The sequence below is a fragment of the Motacilla alba genome, chromosome 5, assembly GCF_015832195.1.
Source record: "Motacilla alba alba isolate MOTALB_02 chromosome 5, Motacilla_alba_V1.0_pri, whole genome shotgun sequence".
NCBI classification, from domain to species: domain Eukaryota; kingdom Metazoa; phylum Chordata; class Aves; order Passeriformes; family Motacillidae; genus Motacilla; species Motacilla alba.
Genome location: NC_052020.1, coordinates 53916017 through 53929458, shown reverse-complemented (window position 1 = coordinate 53929458; position 13442 = coordinate 53916017). Strand labels below are relative to the sequence as shown.

The following is a 13442-nucleotide window of genomic DNA, read 5'->3' as shown; positions in this document are numbered from 1 at the left end:
ATGTGGGTGTGAGCATTTCGTGTCCTTTGGTACCGAAACCAGACTTTACAATTGTAAAGACATAATGTTCCCAGCTGCTGTACTTGATAAGCGAAACCTGAAGATGTTGTGTGTTAAATGACACTGCTGGGGAAAAGTATGTCCAGAGCTTCAACCAAGGTGCATCTCACCTGGTGTAAACCTTTGCCCCTTTCTTGTGTATGGGAAGAGGTGAGATCAGGGATGAACAACTGTGTTCACCCTGATAAAAAGTTTCTGATCCACGTTTTTACGCAGGGGGTTTCAAGCCTCTAAGCCTCCCAAAGCTTTCAGAGGGATGTTGGTTCTTAGTGTATACACACCCCTCCATTCAGTAATCTCTATTCCAGATCATGCGTGTTGTTTTTCTTACTTCCTCTGTCTGTATACTTAACCCATCAGGACGATCTCAAAAATAGTGAAACTCTTTTGTAGTGCAAAGAGCCCACCCATTAGTTGCAATGAATTTCAGGGTGCACAGAGCCATTTTCTTACAGTGAGGTTGATTTCTGATGAAGATGAGTTTTCTGTTATTTGTTCTTATCCTAGATATGTTTGGGTTTTATAGTATCTCTGCTCCTGCAAGAAGAATACTATTTGTGCGGATATTATACCTCAATAGATACTATTTGCAATACATATATATACTGACTTGTCATTAGGATCTCTGAATGTTCATGGAATTTGAGACTAAGATTAACCTTGAAGCATTCAAAAAGCAGATCCATAACCTTGTCAGTAGAAGTTGGATCCTGGAAGTGCTCACTGCGAGGCTGCTGAGGCTAGTTCATAAAGTGCTGGGAAATACACAGGGTAGAATTATTCTGTCCACCTGTCTAGGTTCTTCCATGTACCCTGATACCTTTCTGAACATGTGAATGTAGGTGGTCAGAAGGAGAACTTATAACTGTAACCACCTGCAGAGAAAATGAAAAGTCTGTTCTCTCAAAACTTTGATAGAAAAGAGAGAAAACATTATTCATATGAGAGAAAAGACCAAAAATCATTGCTAAAACAACAAAAAAACCCACCACCCATTATTCTTTATAATTTATGACACAAAGAGCACAGAAGGTTGGAAGATGACTTGTAAGAGACACAGTACTTAAAATCACCTGTTGCATGCATGAGGGAAAAGGTCTAAGTATTGTCTCACTCTTTCTTTTACTATGATAAAGAAAAATGACAAGAAATTTTGTAGATCTAAACAATCAGAAGTAAAGCAGCTTACAACAGGCCAATTTACTTCCAAAATCTATCCTAACATAGGTCCAAAATCCAGCATTAAAAAAATGTCAGATGTTTAACGGCACGGGAAAACCTATAACATCTCAGGATTTATTGGGTTTTATTAGCTATGTTTAAAAATGATAAGTGTAACTGGAACTTTTAATTGCAGAGAGTCCATAACAATGGAGTTAACAATAACTCTTCAGCAATAAACTGAAAACTATAAATCTGCGCCAGGCGCTGTGCGGTGCTGACATGCTCCACGATGGCTGTAGCTTTTCTGTGCAAGCATGTAGATTTGTTAGCTAAAACGGCATTTTACTATCTTTGGTGTGGCACTCTCGTAAAGTAAACTCTACTATTAGATTATGAGGCTTGTGTAAATCTCTGACTGAAGTCAGTTTGACTCTAGTCAGTGCTCATAAGCAATCCATTGGGGATGGCTGCCTTCCAAGCTCCTCTGCAGCGGGTGTTAATGTCTTTTTAGTCGGACGGGGCAGCGGTAACTTCTGGCAGTGGCTGGCCAGGGGTTTGGAGATGGCACGTATTCCCTGCTTTTAATTGTCTTGGACTCTCTGTCTGTATTCACAAAACTATGAGGTCAACGTGCCTCTATTCGCTCTTGGCTGTACTTGAAGCTCATCACTGAAAGAAAATCCAGCAGTCTGTAACGCGTGGTTATTGGGAATAGCTGCAATCTGAGTTAACCTCCTGTTGGCTTCAGGGGGTTCACTGCCCTGTGCTTGGACACACCTTTCTCCAGGAAGCCACACCGTGAACTTCACAGGCATTTCACTTCACGTTGTCACAGTGAGTGCAGGGAGCATCAGAGTCTTACTGAGATGTCATGCCTTACATGAAGCCACAGGAATGTGTATTTGAAGGTTTGACTCTCCAGATATACTCAGAGATTTGGGTTGTTTTTAGTCCTCAAATTTTCTACTTGGGCAAAGAAGTAAGTTCATCCTATACAAGTGTAAAACGCTGAGGGATAAGAATAAGATTTTTTCCAGAATTCCTCACATTCAGAGACCTAAATAATTAGAATACAAGGCAGCGTATTTGAAAGGTGTGAAAGCTTGTAAGCTGAGTAAATATTTGAGTAAATAGAGTCAATCTAATTTTTTACATCTAGCTATTTTTGCATTCCATAATGTTGCTTACATTTGTAAACAGCTAAATATTTTCTGAAAAAAACCCAGCGTTTCCTGCTCTGGAGAAACATCTCTCTCAGAGCCCGTGGTGGGCTCTGTATTGCAGGTACAATGTGAACCAGTAAGGCTGAGAAAAGCCTCACCATTAACCTTGTTTGGAGTCAGGAGGGGACCTGGCCCTCTGCACCAGCACAGGCAGATCCAGCAAGGGCAAGCACTTGCTCTCAGGCAGTTTGCCATGTCCCTGACCCCCAGTGCACCAACAAACTGTTTTCCTGACAACACCAGCTAGCAACTGCTGCCTTGTCAGCTTCCCTTAGGTGTAACATCCCAGCAGCTTTTCCCTCCTCAGCCAAGCGGTGGAGCAGCACTGAGCGATGTGGGGGATTCAGCTCCCAGTGGAGCTAAGATTAAACCTGACCAAAACTAGTTTGCCATCTCTCCACATGCTGCAGGAATCAGGGCAACATCTTGTGGCAGGGAAGGTCCTTTGGATGACCCACAGCTGTGCCTAGCCCCAGTGTGGTAGGGTTATGCCTGCTCCAATGAAGATTTGCTAAATCCACGTTTGCTCGTTTCACTCCGGATTTCAGAGTCAAGGCTGGAATTCATTATTTTGTAGGGGAAAACAAAACCTCAGGCTAGGAGAGGACTGTTCACGTGCCAAATACTTCCTACCAACATGTTTAATTCCTGAAAGGGGACTATAGGTAGCTAAATACCTGAAAGTAACCACTGACGTATTGCAGAGAAGAAGTCTGCAGTTTTCTGTCAAAGAAGGGGATGACCAAATGTGTAGTCCAGAGTGACAAGTGAGAATAGTGAGTCCAGAGTGAAACAAGTCAAAGTATGCTAAGGAGGCTATGGCATGTAAGTAATAAATAGGCCAAGATAATCGATAGAGGACCCAACAGTAAGGGATGGCAGCTCTGCAAGGGTGAGAGTCCCAGGCCATGGTAACAGCCCAAATCCCAGTAAAATTCCATGGAGCAGGAATGCAAGTGCCTGAAGAAGAGCAGGCACCAAGTCTACTTCATCTGCCTAATAAAGATAGCAGTGTCTTCAGGGGGCAGAATTATCTGTTTTTCAGAAACACAAACAAGGAGATAAGGTTTATATGATTTCCAAGCTTGCTGATAAATGCTCGAGACTCCAGAGCCACAGGAACTGCTCTTCACTGCTGGGCAAATGTTGTTTCTTCTCTGTAGTTAAGAGAACAAACACTACTTGATTTTGATAGCAGTGGTCTGTACCTGACTTTCATCGAGTCAGAGGAGCAGCTCTTATCCATGCAGCCCTCTGATTTTAAACACCTTTTACCTGCCCACTGACCTCCCAGTTCTCTCCCCTTGAACAGTGGTGTGTTTGCAGCCTCAGCCAGCCAGCACGGAAAAGCAAAGGTTTCAAGCTGCGAATATTTCTTCCCATTTCCACAAGTCCTAGCTAAATAGTCTAATAAACTGTTACAGATATAAAATATTCCACCTTGCAGTGCATCCTGAAAGCTCACACATTTTATTAGTCCCCTGTTTTCCTAGGATTCCCATACTCCATACCAGCCATAGGAAGCAAATGTCATCAGTTTTCCACAGGTCCTCTCTTTATTTCTTTGCTGTGTGATTTACTCCAGCTCCTGGACCTTTGACTGTCAGCCAGGCACAGTGCTCTACTTTTCCCTCAAGTAAATACATGCAGGAACTTTTCTTTCCTTTTCCTCACATCACTCTTTTTTAATCCAAAGAATTTGCCTTAGTGCTGTTACTTGGAGGAGTGAATTCCAAAATGGGAATTTTTGCCTAAGTAGAAGAAACTCAAAGCAGCAAAAGGAGCAAAAATTATTAAAGTTAGCAAATGGGATAGTAACTTTTCCACACAGTAGTAGTGGCTTTAACTGATGCTAGCATTGTATTCTGAAGGGGGAAAATGGCTCAATGGGACTAGGCATCCTTATCTTGAAAATTAGTTAGAGATTATTTAGCTTTTGGTGAACCTCAAAGAAGTTCGCAGCTCTCCCTCAGATCAGAAGATCAGATAAGCATCCAAAAGATTTGGTTTGATTTTTTTTTTTATTTGCTTGAAAACTGAGCATGGTGGTATTAGGTCAAAGGTTGGACTTTACTTTATGATCTTGGAGGTCTTTTCCACATTTAAAGATCCTGTGATTCTGTGTGTGTGGGTTTACTGGAAGGTCTATAAGAGATGAAGATCTGTGAAACTGTCATGAGAAAGTTGGTGGTTTCAATTGCTGATGTTTCCTGATAGGAGTTGTGCTTCCCCTATTCCTGCTTCTAAAATCAGCCGAAAGCAAATAATTTACAAGAACACAAAAATGTCATTAAACATTCCCCAAATATTTTCATATATGTCAGAGCTGATCTGATTTATGCTTCAGTGAAAGGTTGCATTGATTTTTGTATGAACTGTGTCCTCGCACTCCTTAAAGCTGACTTTTTCACATAATGGGCTTGATTATGAGAAAAAAATTGTTCGCAGAATGAATAGCTCAGCCAGCTCAGTGCCTGAAGAGCGAGTGAGAGCTCATTTTGGGGGCAAACTGGGCATTTTCACATGAGAATGACTACATGCAGCACTTGGGTTCATGGTGATGCCATCTTGCCACTCAGGCTTCCCATGAACAGTGATGGGTGTGCGTTCTTAGGCTTTGCTATCAGTATCCTTTTGGGGGGCACGTCTCAGACTAGAAAATGATTGACTATGTAAGTGGTGTAAAACAGACTCTTCACACACAGGTATTTATGAGGGGACATTCCAGTGATCAACAGAGCTGGATGGAGGCAGGGCCCCCACAGGGTCTGCTATGAAAGGAATAAATTTAGTAATGGCACTGTGATCTTATATCTGTATTTGGATTATATGTTCACAGTGGATTTAACCACTGCTTCAGTCAGTCTAAAAGCACTCTGTGAATGAAAGGGTTTGGATAGAGATAGCAGGAGAAATCATGGTTTTCTTCTTAAAATTATCCTTCCTCAGAGATTAAAAAGAAGCTTTTGGATAACTGTAGTGGGTTACGCCAGGAAAGCTCATCACAGGGATTAGTGCATTAACTACATAATTATAATGTATACATTGCATGCTTCACCAACCAAATATATAAACCTTATTTAGTCTAAATAAACCTTAAAGCCCAAAGAATAAGCCTAGCACTTTCAGATAAGCTCAAGCATGAATGTAATCTCTCCTTAATATACCAGCTTTTTTCTTAGAAAGAAAACAGTGTGCTCAGCGCATGTGACAACAAATCATCCCTGGGTCTCATGGTGAGGAGATCAGAGCAGCCATCAGGAGTCCCTGAGGAGCCCAAGCAAACTGTCCACAGCAGCATTTTCCTGGGAGCTCTGCCCAGTGCTTCTCCCTCCTTCTCTCCCTTTCTCATTTTGTCTGCTTTTCTACTGTGGATAAACAGCCCCAGTCCTGCAGAAATGCTCACATCCCAACCAGATGGCCAGTCCCAGGCCATGGGACCAGAGACCTGGATCATCATTTCCCTTCTGCTGCTGCTGAACACAGCAGGAGTGTGCAAGGTGTGGGGGTGCCTGAGGTACCCCTGTTCAGAAGTCAGGCTGCTCAGAGGTATTGGAAAATACAGCATCCCAGACAGGCAGGATCTCAGCAGCAGTAGGTAGGGAGAATCTGGCAGCAGAAATATATTTGGAGGGCAGCAGTGTGTTTTCATTCTGTGGCCAGCATGAACAGGTACATTGTCAGCAGCAGTAAGATGATGTTGCAGTCAACCCACGGGCTCCCGAGCACGTTGTCACACAAATTCAGAACGGCCCCTCTCTTGATTAGGAAATGCAGTCCCTCTCTGTCAGCACAGAACCGTGGCTTTTCCAGGAGAGCAGTGCCTGGTGCAGGGCAGCGAAGGCTGTGGCAGGCAGATGGCAGAGCAGAGGGGTGGGGGTTCTGCAGGTTGGGTGTTTGCAGGCAGGCAAAATTTGCAATGCTGGCAGGGGCATTTAGAGCACTCAGCACTGCAGGTGCTTTGGAACAGAGAGGGTGAAGCACCTGAGTCAGATCAACTTGTTGGATGTGGACCATAGTGGAAACCTGTGAAAAAAAAAATCGATTTCTTATTTTCAGTTTTTAGAGCATTTTCCCTGCCCAAAAAAGTTGAACTTCATACAGCACTCATGAAGGAAGATTGTGACAGGCCAACCTTGAAGTCCTTTGCAGCTGGTAACTCCGGGATCAGTCTGCTTGGGAGAGGCAGTGTTGAGGGAAGATACCTTGGCAAAAAGACAGGTATGGGAGTAGGGGAGCCCACAGCACACACTCCTACCACAGGCTGCTGCCTCAGCAAGGCTGCCCAAAGGTGCCTGCAGACCCTTGGGATGCAGTTGTGGAGTCAAAGACAACCCCAGAGCAGGGTCAGAAGCAAATGGCATGGAAAGAAAACCAGTGATTTTGGATTATTTTTCAAGGGCACTGAGAAAGCAGCCAGTAGGGCCACACACAGACACATCCAGCCACAGGCCAGTGTGGGTGAGACAGCCTCATGCAGCAAAATCCCATGTGGGCAACCACAGCATTTTCCAGTCCAGGAGGAACACCTTGTAGGAGTTGTGTCAGACAAGACAACACAGAGCTGTGTTGCACATCAGCAACAAGACACACTGCAGTGGCTTTGGGGTGTTTCTGCTGACCACTGCCCCCATCATTCTCAGCTGTGCTTCATAATTTATTTGCCTTCCTGTGTGTCTGGAGCTTATTGCTGGTTCACATTCAGTCCCTGCCCTGCTCTGAAAGATGGGGATTGGAGTCAGCAGATCTCCACCCTGCTGTTTGATAGGGAAGCCACGCTTTTGCAATGATGCCCCAAGTTGTGACATGCACTGAAAACTGGTCCTCTGCCAGCAGTCCTCTGTGCAGGGAGCTGCAGCTAAGCTCAGGTGCTGCTTGAACACCTCTGCACTATCACACTGTTGTTTCATGGCCTGGGCTGACAAAGCTTGAGCTCCATGACAGCACACCCAGATACAGCCCATGGACCTGGGGCTTTCATTTGCAGCGGGGCAAAGGGAGGGCAAAAGAGCTATGAAAACCCATCATGAATGTTTCCCCTCCCCACAAATCCTCCTCTTTCAAATGCCCAGTAAGGGATATAGGGGGGAGGGAAAACCATCATCCTCTAATCCAAAACAGGAGCTGGCTGTCATACCAGCACAAACAGACCACGCCAACTCCTCCACTAACTCTGCTCTTGTGAGGAGACAGAGATGGACTGCGATAAGGTTTTGGCTCTCAGACACACTTGGAACCATGGGGAAGGCCAGCCAGAGCCTGTGCATTCAGGGGAATTGCTAAATCAGCACTGACAGATTGCAGCAAGGAGCAATGTCCTTGACCTGGCTGCAGTAGCTCTGAGGAGCAGGAGTGAGAGCTTCCTGCTTCACAGGGACTTTGCAGACAGCAGCGTCTCTGGCAGGAGCACAGGCTCAAATCTGTAAAACTAACTGTTGTTGCACAAAAATGGCACAACCCAGCCATGTTTGTCAAGACCTATTCCTCATTTATTGCTGCTGCAGTCTGAGGGCAGGTTAAGGTCCCCGCTGTGTTAGGTGATAGATACACAGTCTCCTGCCCAGGTGTGCCTCGGAGGATTTAGAAGGTTTGTGTCACACAAGTTGAGAAAAATGGAGGTGACAGTAATGAGGAAATAGCAGAAACAGTTCTACAAAGAAGGAAGGAAGGCTTTTTCGAGGTGCATTTTTGTCTGCTTCATTGTCTAGAAGATCTCAGAAAATGTTGATCATAGTAAAGCCCTGTTGGCTGGAGCAAAGCTGTGGATGCAGTTACCCAGCATGTGGGTTCATGGTGGAGGCACCTGATGCAAGAGCATCCAAGAAGACCATGAACTCTTTGACCTTGCCATGTGTGGGATCTCCAGCTGCTCTTCTGCAGAGGAGCAGGAGACTGCTGCTCTCTGACAGGAGACCTGAATGCAAAATCTGGAGGGCATTTGTTTTCCAGTCAAGAGAAGTGAGGGAGTTAAGTGCTTTAGGCAACCTGCAGCTGCTGAAGAGTTTGTTCCCACTGTCATGCCCCTTGAGTATTTGGGTGAGAGGAGGATGCAACATAAAATGCTGCATTTCTTTCTAACTTCTGGCCAGCTTCCCTGAAGTACCTTCAGGAGACAGAGCAGCATGTTGGAAGTGGAGTTATAGCAGCAGCAGCACAATACCTACAACCCCAGCTGGATTTGTATGATGACAGGTAGGAAAAATGGAATGACATTCACCTTGAGGTTGAGAAAACAGGCAAGTAAGAGTGTGTTTAGCTGCTCAGAGACAGGACTTACCTTGGGCTGACAGCAGTAAGGATATTTTGCTGACAGGATGTGACATATTTGATGGAAATGAGATTTACATTGCTTTTGGAAAATATATGAACATGGCTTACCACACAGACACCATAGAAAGTTTAATAAGCACATTTTAAATATTTAGACATTCTGTTCCCAAAATAAATTGATGGGAAATTAACATTAATTAGCTATCAGGCTTTTGGCAGACCTGAATGGCTTCAATGAAAGAAACATCCTGACAGACTTTTGAATTTATACTTAAAAAAGCATCCTGTAGCTTTTTTTTTTTTTTTTTTAGTAGTAATAGCTCAGTTTATTCACTGCTTGTCTAAGCTGCTGTCATGATTTAACCCCAGATGTCAGTTCAGCCCCACAGAGCCATTCACTCACTCCCTCCCTCCCTCAGTGGAATGGGGAGAGAATAGGAAAAGTGAAAAAACTCATTGGCTGAGATAAGAACAAAATCCACACACAAAAGGAAAACAAAACAAGGAGTTAATTAATTCACTGTTTCCCATTGGCAGGCAGGTGTTCAGCCATCCCCAGGAAATCAGGACTCCATCACGGGCACTGGGGAAGACAAATGCCATGACTCTGAATTGTCCTTCCCCTCCTTCTTCTTCCCCCAGCTTTATATGCTGAGTAGATGCCACATGATCTGGAATATCCATTGGGTCAGTTGGGGTCAGCTGTCCCAGCTGTGTCCCCTCCCAGCTCCTTTTGCACCCCCTCTCTGCTCAACGGTGGGGTTGCTGTGAGGAGCAGAAAAAGCCTTGACTCTGTGGAAGCCCTGCTCAGCAATAACAAAAACATCCCTGAATTATCAACACTGTTTCCAGCACAAATCCAAAACACAGCCCCATACCAGCTACTATGAAAAAAAATTAACTCTACCTCAGCCAAAACCATCACAGTTACAAAAAAATGTGCTTTCGTAATTAGTGGTTCTTTGCAAAATCATGATATATATACATATATGTATGCACAATGTGTATCTATATAAAAGTAGTATGTGCTTAAATGAGTTTTGCACTGATAGGCTACTTGGCAAAGAAATCACTTTTAGTTGTCCATTAGGGCTGGATTCAATAGAAATTTTGGCTGACTTTACTGCAAGCCTTGGAAACCATTGGAGTATTCAAGACTTAGGCAGTCAGATGCCTGCTTTAATTTCTATTGACAAAGGAAAAGGAGGGATGAGTAAATGTAAAACATTTCCTTCCAGCTAAGAGAGGCAGCATGGTGCAGGGAGGAGGTGGAACCCAGGACATCTGGGTTGTATTTATTGCTGGCTCTGCTGCCAACTTGCTTTGTGACTTTGAGCAAGTAATTTTTTTTTTTTTTCACTTTGCTGTCTTACTTTCTGCAAGGTGGGGACAGCTCACCTAGTTTCACATGGTGCTTTGGGCAGGTGGAGGCACTTCCTTGGTGACCACGACCAAGATGGTGCAGTTGCCAAGCTGGCAGGTTAATAAGTGCCAGGCAGTGCTGTCTGTGTGACAGAGGGTGCAAGCGGCTGCTGCACCTTCTGAGAGCCCAGAGAGAAAGAAGTTCATGAAGTAGCACCATGCCTGCATAAACATGTGTCCGTAAGTGCCAGTAACCAGTGCCTCCTACATCACAAAGTAATTTGGAGCTGAAGCTGGGTTGGCAACCTCTACCTATGATCTCCTATTTCATTTTCTACAGCACTCCCAGGGAAGAGCAATTGCTTGGGGGCTAAATCACAGAGAATGAAGTGTCTGTTTTTAAATGGTCTCTGTATTTCTGCTTCCTGGACCCAAAGCTGTTTTCAGGTCCTCAGTGTGGAGGAAAGAAGGCTGGCAGCTTTTTTTTTTTTTTTTTTTTTTTTTTTTTTTTTTTTCATAAGATACATTTTCTGCCAAATGTGAAGAACTGAAAAAGCATGTGAAAGCCAAGAGAGAGTCATATATGGCCCTCTGAGTGCCACCACAACTGTGGTCCAGCAGTGATACTTGGGCTATTCCCAGAAAATTCCTGCCTATCTCTTATTTGCCTTTGTTTCTCACTTTATACAGCACTGATGTCTTAGTGCTACTTGCTGCTTCCACCAATGGAGCTCATGGCTAATCTACAAAATGCTTGCATTTTTTTCTCAAAGCATTTTCTCTTACAGAGTTGCAGGTGTGATTGCTGTGAGCAGTGATGTGTACTCTGCTGGATTTTGCAAGATGAAATCAAAGCTGACCTCAGCCCATATCACAGTCTGAGTTACAAGATGAATGCAATATCATGTGCCACGTATCAGTTTCAATGAGGCCAAGTGATGTCTTGCTTGAGTAGGCACAGAATGTATGCATGTATCAATATTCAGGATTTGATCCTGTGGCATTAGATGATCACCAGGTATCATGTAAGTCCTACTGATTTTTGTAAGCTTCCAATTATGGCTATGTCCTTATGATCCTACTGGTGGATCAAGATGTCTTTCATGAAGCCTTTTGGAAATACCTGGAACATGAGAGCTAGGGCAGACTTATCTCTCCACAAGGTTGTACAGGAACTCAAGACTCTGTTGAGTATTGTACAGATGATGGAAGAACTTGTCAGGAACAGTGGTAATCATGTGCCTTTATGCACTGTACAAATCTGAGAATAAAGATGCAATATTCAAGTCTAGAGACAGAGTGATTAGTAAAATCAATGGAAAACATTGGTGGAGACTGATCTGATCTATACACTCTACTGCAATATTCCCCTTCATTTTTTTTAACCTACGAAGGAGAAAGGTTATTAAGAATAACATGGTAACGCAAGTATAAATTTTTCCTGACCTACTCTAGCTTAGTTGTAAGCTATCCTAGTTTAGGTGTGCCTTCAACTGCATTGATTTTCTCTCCTCTGCAGGGTACATAATGTATTCTTCTTCTCACAGTAACATATTTGGCAACTAGACTCAGTCAGTTGAACCGGGGTGCAAGACACCTGGGTTCAGCCTCTGACTGGGTGGGTAATGCAGTCACATCCCCTCTCTGTCCCTGTATCCCCCTCTGTCCAGCCCCCTCCCCCTTTGGCTCTCTCTGTTAGTTTAACAGAAAGCCCTTTGGGGCCAGCACAGTTCTCCATTGTGTATTTGTACAGCATAATGAGGTGTCAGTCTTGGGGCAGGCTCTTGGAAACTACTAAAGCATAAATGGTATAAAAATTAATTAAGTGAATACCCATGTCCTAGGTGTCAAGGCAGGGTGTAAAAATTATCTCCAGTAAAGTGGTCTGAGTGTTTTAAAGTGTGATACAAAGCTTCTCCAGATTTCAGAGGCTTAAATCCATCTCTTAGCATGCAGCCAGGACTTCCTGCAAAGCTCTCTAGTCCTGCACAGACAACTTTGTGATGTGAAGTGAAAGCTCAGTTTGAATTGCCGTGGGTTAAAGGCGTTTATTCCCACAGTTCCCATTTCCTAATGTTTTCCACTTATGATGTTCTTGTCTTTTAATGTTCATAGTAACTTGCGCCAAAAAAGGTGTTTCCTATCATGTTCTCCTCACATTGTGTGTTGTGGTTTAGAGAATTTTTTTATTCCATATTTTCAATCCCCAGAGAGCTAAGGTTAGTCATAAACATGCTTTTGGCTATCAGATTCATGTGTGGTTTGCTATAGCAACAAACAAAAGCATTAGTCAGAAACTGGCATGAAGCTATAAACACATATTTTTTTGTGATATTACCCAGAGTTAGCTGAATTTATCTGGTACACTGTTGCCACACAACTGCATTGTATTTAGACTGTAATCCTGGTTGAATAGGAACATCGTAGAAAACCCAAATAATACATATTAGAGGAATAAGTAAGTCTTTTAACTGATGTTGTTGTCTGAAGATCATGGCCAGATTCTGCTATTGCACTGTTATAAATTCAGCTGAACACCTTCAGGACACAAATTTAGATCAGAGGCTAAAATCTGTATCTATATCTATGGAATAAAAGGAAAATTATCATTAAAATATAATAATCTTGCTTTGCCTTTGCTGTTTTCACCTCCATAATTCTACTGCAGCAAAGTGATTAGAGGTAGGTGTTACCAGATTGCAGTAGATGGTGTAAGTCCACTGCCAGCACTCCTGGAACACATTGTCTGCAGCATGGCAGGGAGGAGCATTGGTAAGGACAGTCTCTGGCTGTGTCTCCACAGCCCTGGGAAGGTGCAGTCTGTGCAGGGCTGGTGTCTGTCCAGCCGCTCTGGGCACGGGAGGAGCGGCTGGTGCAGCAAGTCCTGGCTTCCCTGGGGAGTTGGTTGGGTTTGTAAGGCATGCACTGAAATCCCACAGCTACCAGTCCCTGAGCCAGCTAGTTTAAAGGTTGCCCTGAAGGCTCTACAGAAGTGGTGATTTTTGCCTAGGCAGAGTAGGCACATTCCTGCTTTATTCCAACCATTTGTCTTCTCATCCCTGCACCTTTTCAGGAACATGAGCCCTGCTCTGTTTTGACAGCTGCATTTAATAAAAAACATATGCATGAAAAACGTGTTTTCCAGTATTCCTGAGCTGGCACTGCTCTGCAAGGAGAACCTAAACTTCCCTAGAAATTGTTCAGATGCATTTTCAGATCCCTCTCTTTGAAGGTATATGTGTGAAGTGGTCATGACCTTCCCTGCTGCAGAGGTGTGCAGAGTGACATAGCTGTAATATCCACACCTGCCCAAGGGATAAGAGTAACAAATCCATCAGAACCTCCTTGTACCAGCCACTCTAG

The 13442-nt window shown here is 43.8% G+C and overlaps 1 protein-coding gene across 3 annotated transcripts in view; it reads left to right on the top strand.

The window, feature by feature from the left end:
• Positions 1-13442, top strand: part of LOC119701204 (protein AHNAK2-like) — a 72423-nt gene that overhangs the window by 22262 nt on the left and 36719 nt on the right. The window lies entirely within an intron of this gene.